The following is a 7,209-nucleotide window of genomic DNA, read 5'->3' on the forward strand; positions in this document are numbered from 1 at the left end:
ATTTTATCAAAATATAATATGCACATCACCTGTAAAAAAATTTCATATAGCGCAAAACATCTAAGCAATATTTCAAAAATTTCCCACCTATACTTTTGTCATTTTTTGCGTTACAAAAATTCTGGACTGCCAGACAGACTGACAAACATTCATGATGCAAGTCAATTCGAAGCACTAAGGTTTTTTCCTAGCATCGATGAGTTTTAAAATGTTTATCAATAATTTTGCTTCGGACGACATATTAACAACTAACTCTTGAAATTTAACTTAACATCATCACACCATTCGATTGAAAAAAAATTATCATTCAGCTGCTACACAATATTGTAAGTATATAATATATTTTTTTAAAAGTAAAAGAAAAGAAAAGGAAGAATCGATCGTCTTGTATACCAGTAAATGTCAAAATATAGAACAAAAACTGTACACAGTTGAAAAGTTGTTTTTTTTACTCAAACTTATTAATGTTTAAACACTGTGTTAATCACACTACAGTGGTTTGCGACCTTCGGACATTGCTTCGCTGGGTGATGAGATTTGTCTCCGATGGCCCTTGAACTTGGATAATGTCATGATAAACTGGATCCTGCATCGATGGATTTTGACTTTCGAAGAGCTTCTTTTCGTCTGTTCTACTATTATTTCTCTGAAAGTCTTCGCATCCGATGGATGAGTATTGCTGACCATTTGTACGGTCTTGTGGAAATTCATACTCGTTTTCATTACCCACATGGCTTATACCTTTTCCAACTGTATGGCCTGGGCAAATGTATACATCTTTTCTTTAAATACAAAACAAATAAGGGAAAACACATTTAGAATAAAGAAATAATTTTAAACACACATTATGTTAGTCTCTTATAAATGAAGATGTAAACACTATCAGAAATTGTCTTCTTAATCACTTCCTTAGAAGAATCAATTTTACAAATTTATGCTATCTCACAAACAGAACAAAGCGTTTGCCATCTGGTTTGCGCATAATTTATTGTTCAGATAATTGGGCTGTATTAAATAAGAGTTGCATTCTTTTTACCAGAATTAAACTATTCATACTTAAAACCCAAATATTATACAGATATATTATTGGGTATAAAAGATAAATATTTGTAAAAAAACAATTGAGAGGACAAGGTTGCAAAGATATCATTTCAAAGCAACTTGAAACATTATTTTATGAACATTTATGCGATATGTACGTCTATAAAACGAGATACTTTTGGGAAATCTATTCTTTTTCTGACCTTTGTTTGTCTTGTATGTTTTTTTCAGTTTTAGTTCTTTTATATGTTTTGGAGTTAGTTTAGTGTGACGTCCATTTTCACTGAACTAGTACACATCTTTGTTTAGGGGTCAGCTGAAGTCCGCTATCGCTGTGTTGAAGACCCATTGAAGGCCTTGTGCTATTTTCTACTATTTGGTCGGGTAAACGTTTTTTGTCTGAGACTCTCTTTGACACATTCCTCATTTCCATTCTCAATTTTATCTAATAGTTATAGAAATAGGTAAATGTAAGGATACCAAAGATTTTTAAAAACGTTAATTTAACAAATTATAATCAATAAAAATAAAACAAGTATTTATAGTTCCTAACTTAATATACTAAAGTACCTTCGTATGATGTGAATGAGCAGCGTCATTATTTTTACAGAAATAACTAAAGTTGTCACTGCAATTACTAACACACCTGAAAAGGGTATATATTAAGTGTCACATATTACATGTATAACAATAATTCACAACCGCAGTTATTACCGATCGGGGCGTTTTGCATTCGCGCAAAATTGTGTATTTATTTGAGAAAAAGAAAAAATATTACATTTGTATCAATGTATAGTCAATACAAGTACATGTAATTAGAAGGTGAAGTGTTTCGCATATTACTACAATAACCTAACATATCCTTTCGTCCTACCTGCTCTGTATTTGGGGTTGAGGGAAATGGGGGTTCGAACAGGGCAAAAATTTTGAAGTTTTAATATTTATTTAACAAGCTAGTTTAAAATAACTAAAATCATGGTAAAATAATTCTTTGTTAACTGATTGAGAATACACTTTGACGTTATATTCAATATGCAAGTCCATTTTTAGCTCACGTGGCCCGAAGGGCCATGTGAGCTTTTCTCATCACTTTGCGTCCGGCGTCCGGCGTCGTTCGTCGTCGTTGTCGTATTCGTCCGTCGTCGTTAACTTTTGCAAAAATCTTCTCCTAGCTCTGAATTTAACCAAACTTGACCACAATCATTATTGGGGTAGCTAGTTTAATAAAATGTGTCCGGTGACCCGGCCAACCAACCAAGATGGCCGCCATGGCTAAAAAAAAGAACATAGGCGGTAAAATGTAGATTTTGCTTGCATGTATCTCTGTTTATCAGGTCGAGATCTATCTGCTCTGAAATTTTCATAAGAATTGGAGAACCCGTTGTTGGGTTGCTGCCCCTAAATTGGTAATTTCAAGGAAATTATGCCGTATTTGGTTATTATCTTGAATATTATCATAGATAGAGATAAACTGTTAAAAGCAATGATGTTCAGCAAAGTAAGTCAAATGATCAAAATAGTCAATTGATCCCTTAAGGAGTTATTGCCCTTAATAGTATTTTTTTAACAATTTTTCGTAAATTTTTGTAATCTTTCACAAAAATCTTCTGCTCTGATATTACTAATGCAAATTTAACCAAACTTGTCCACAATTGTCATTAGGGTATGTGGTTTAAAAATGTGTCCGTTGACCCGACCTGCCAACCAAGATGGCCGCAATGGATAAAAATAGAACATAGGGGTAAAATATAGATTCTGGCTTATTACTCTGAAACCAAAGCATTTAGAGAAAATCTGACATTGGTTAAAATTGTTAATCAAGTCAAGATCTATCTGCCCTGAAATTTTCAGATGAATCGGACAACCGGTTGTTGGGTTGCTACCCCTTAATTTGTAATTTTAAGGAAAGGAGTAGGTCCGGTAAGGACCCATTTTGGCCTCAAATTTCAGGTTCATCTGACGAAAGATTTTGACCACTTTTTAAACACTTAAATGTCTATTTCATTTGATTAAATTAGTTGATGTGAAAGATTTTAACTGATTTTGTCATTAAAAGCGATCCGATTCAAGCTGAAATATGAAAAATCTACTAAATATGCAGAAAAATGTCACTTTTCAGACGGTTTTTGTCAAAAATGAAAGTGGCCGCATCCGTGTTCATCCTCAACCTTTAAATATGTTATGTATTATCATAAAATACAACTTGCGTTTCAATATTAAGGATGAACACGAATGCGGCCACTTCCGTTTTACAGGAAAACCGTATAAAATTTAACTAAAATGCAAGAATTGGGAAGATTTCAGTAATTTAGCATGACTTAATGGTGCTAGTTCCCGATATATATGCATAATATTGTCAAAAACAGCCCATATTTATGTAGCAGAAGTATTCTACTGTCCAATAAATAACCAAAAGTTTACATTTTAACAATTTTGTAAAACTGCTATATTTTGGGGCTAAAAAGGGGTCTTACTGGACCTACTCCTTTTACCGTTTTTGGTTATTATCTTAAATGTTATTATAGATAGAGATAAACTGTAAACAGCAATAATGTTCAGCAAAGTAAGATCTACAAATAAGTCAAATGACCAAAATGGTCAGTTGATCCCTTTAGGAGTTATTGCCCTTTATAGTCAATTTTACCATTTTTTCTTAAATTTTTGTAATCTTCTCCTCTGAAACCACTAAGACAAAATGTAACCAAACTTGTCCACAGTCATCATAAGAGTATCATGTTTAAAAAATGTGTTCGATGACCCTGCCAGTGAAAACCAAGATGACAAGCATGGCTAAAAATGGTACATAGGGTAAAGTGTAGTTTTTGGTTTATATCTCTGAAACTGAAGCATTTAGAGCAAATCTGACTGGTGGCAAAAACGTTCATCAGATTTAGATATATCTGTCCTGAAATTTTCAGGCAAATCCGACAACCAGTGTTGGGTTGCTGCCCCTCAGTTAGTAATTTTATGGAAATTTTACAGTTTTTTGCTATTATCTTAGATATTATTGTAGTACCTTATGATATCTTATACTATAAATTATGATTTTATCCTTATTTCACATGATTTCCAAAGCATCAGTAAATACAGATGAGCGACACATTTAGAGCCTCTAGTTTTCTTAAAATGTCCTGTACCAAGTCAGCAATGTGGCAGTTTTTATCAAATAGTTCGTTTTTAATGTATGTAACATTGGCGTTTATTTATGTACCACTTTAGTATTTATGTTGGTTTCCTCTTATAGTTGATGTGTTTCCCTCGGTTTTAGTTTGTAACCCGGATTTGTTTCCTCTCAATCGATATATGACTTTTGAAAAGAGGAATACTACTGTTGCCTTTATTTGACGGAGTATTCGTAGACTGCATTCTTATATATTGCGACTGTTTTTCCTTTACATGTTTCTTACGGTTATCATCTAAAATAGATCTGATCTTACATGCGCGTTTCCAAATAAAAAGGTTGGTAATTTAATGTTTTAGTTTTGTCAAACGACCAGCCAAATCCATTTGCATGGAACAGCCTTGATATTGAACTAAACGGATAATTAGTCAGCTGTCTCATTGAAAGACTGACTTGTATGTTTTGAAAGCAACAGTAAAAGTTTTTCTCCTCTAATATGCGTCGCGGAACATATTGACTATATACCTTTTGTTCCTCTCTTGATAAGCTTTCGATTGAGGTATAATATATATCTGTAATTAGGGGCTGAAGGGTCATAGCAGTCTATTCCATTATTCAAAATATCCATTTCATTATTCAAAATTGGCTGTTTCTTAATTTGCACGCGTAATTCGATATTTAAGTCCTTCGTTACTCCTCTAGTATGCGTTGCGGAACATATTGACTATATACCTTTTGTTCCTCTCTTGTTAAGCTTTCGATTGAGGTATAATATATATCTGTAATTAGGAGCTGAAGGGTCATAGAAGTCCATTTCATTATTCAAAATATCAATTTCGTTATTCAAAATTCGCTATTTCCTAATTTGCACGCGTAATTCGATATTTAAGTCCTTCGTTACTCCTCTAATATGCGTTGCGGAACATATTGACTATATACCTTTTGTTCCTCTCTTGATAAGCTTTCGATTGAGGTATAATACATATCTGTAATTAGGGGCTGAAGGGTAAACCCTCTTATGGGCATTGCGAATCAGGATATAGCTATAGTGTCACAGTCATTTTTTTTTTTATATTAATTTCACTATTCGCCGCTTCAATTTGAATAATGAAACATAAACTATTTCATTATTCATTATTCAATTTTTAATATTGAATAGTGAACTATTTCATTATTCATTATTGAATAATGAATAATGAACTATGAATAATGGACGTACTTCGGCGCGGTTTTGATTATAGTAGTTTTTAATTTACGATGTACACTGCAATACGAAACATGTCAATAGTACCTACCTATAACTAAAGCAGAAATCACCTCAGGATTTTCAACGCCCATATTCATACGTATTGTATATCGTTGTCAGTCTAGCTGTAAAACATCTAGAAGGTAAAAGAAATACTTTAAAAGAAGAGAGAGACATACAATGTATTTAGTTTCAAGCTTCATCTGATGATTTCGTTTATTCATTTTTCTTTCCAAAAAACGAAATTTTAATCTTTTGCAAAAGAAAAACTATGTGTGTTGACAACGTCCTTTCATAAGATTTGCAAACGACAAAGCGCTGACTTTGAGCGTCTTACAACAAATAGAGAGTTTTACAAAAACATATCTGTGCTTTGGAGTTACAGTTGTAAAAATACGGCGGACGATACCAAATAAACTCATCATAGATGTCAAGATGAAAATGTTGTTCATCGGACGCGCTTTCCATCTTCAAAAAAACGCTTGAATCCAAGAAAATTAAAAAGGCCAAAAAAAAAAGTACGAAGTTGAAGAGTGTTGATCAAAAGAGACAATCAAAATCAACAGGTTAAAGAGGAACTGACAATAAAATGGAAAGACGAAAATCGACGAAAGGACAAACAACCCAGGTATGAATGCTGTATACAAAAACAACATAGACTTTGCTCGTCATCGCTAACATGTAATATATAGAAGAAGGTTATCTCTTATTTTGAAGATAACAATTGGCCTGTTTCATGTCAATACAGAAAATGAACTCTGATTTTCCTACGGGAGTCAAAAACATTCCCAAATTGAGTTCAGACTTTTCGTTTTTAAATAAGGTCTCTTTATATTTGAGATATATTGTATGCATTTGTCTATCATGTGTTCTTTTGTTTAAGTTGTGGTTGTTTTTCTTAGGAATTGGTTAGCTTTTGTTTGTCTGGTCTGGGTGTTTGCTTCATGGGTTTTTCATAGGTGGAGGATTTTTATGCCCCACCTACGATAGTAGAGGGGCATTATGTTTGCTGGTCTGTGGCTCCGTTCGTTCGTTCGTTCGTTCATCCGTCCGTTCGTCTGTGCGTCCGTTCAGGTTAAAGTTTTTGGTCAAGGTAGTTTTTGATGAAGCTGACGTCCAATCAACTTGAAACTTAGTACACTTGTTGCTTATGACATGATCTTTCTAATTTTAAAGCCAAATTAGACTTTGACCCCAATTTCACGGTCCGCTTAAAATAGAAAATGAAATTGGGAGTTTCAGGTTAAAGTTTTGGTCAAGGTAGTTTTTGATGAAATTGAAGTCCAATCAACTTGAAACTTAGTACATATGTTACCTATGGTATAATCTTCCGAATTTTAATGCCAAATTAGATTATTACACCATATCACGGTCCATCGAACATGGAAAACGATAGTGCGAGTGGGGCATCCGTATACTTTGGACACATTCTTGTTTTTTGTGTTTTGTATTTTGTTTTTAAAACTTTTATATGATTTCACATTAAGCTGGTTCTCGGCTGACTACTGTATAATACAAGCGGAATCCAGTTTAATATTGCATGCCTATTAGCCTAATAATAATATGATACTTGATTTTTAGTCATTGCTCTGTCAGAGGTGCTGAACTTTTTTTTAATTCTTATATTTATACCACATTTAATTGAAACTTCAGTTAAACGGTTGTTACTTTTCTAAACAGATCAAAATATTTTTTTTAGACAGAACACCTTTTCGTCAATGAATATACTAGGTACATGTACACTATGTAAATATGTACAACTGTAATTTGTATGGTTTTGTTTTACTCTTGGTGCGTTTTA

This window comes from Mytilus galloprovincialis, chromosome 2 (assembly GCF_965363235.1).
Source record: "Mytilus galloprovincialis chromosome 2, xbMytGall1.hap1.1, whole genome shotgun sequence".
In the NCBI taxonomy this organism is placed as follows: Eukaryota; Metazoa; Mollusca; class Bivalvia; order Mytilida; family Mytilidae; genus Mytilus; species Mytilus galloprovincialis.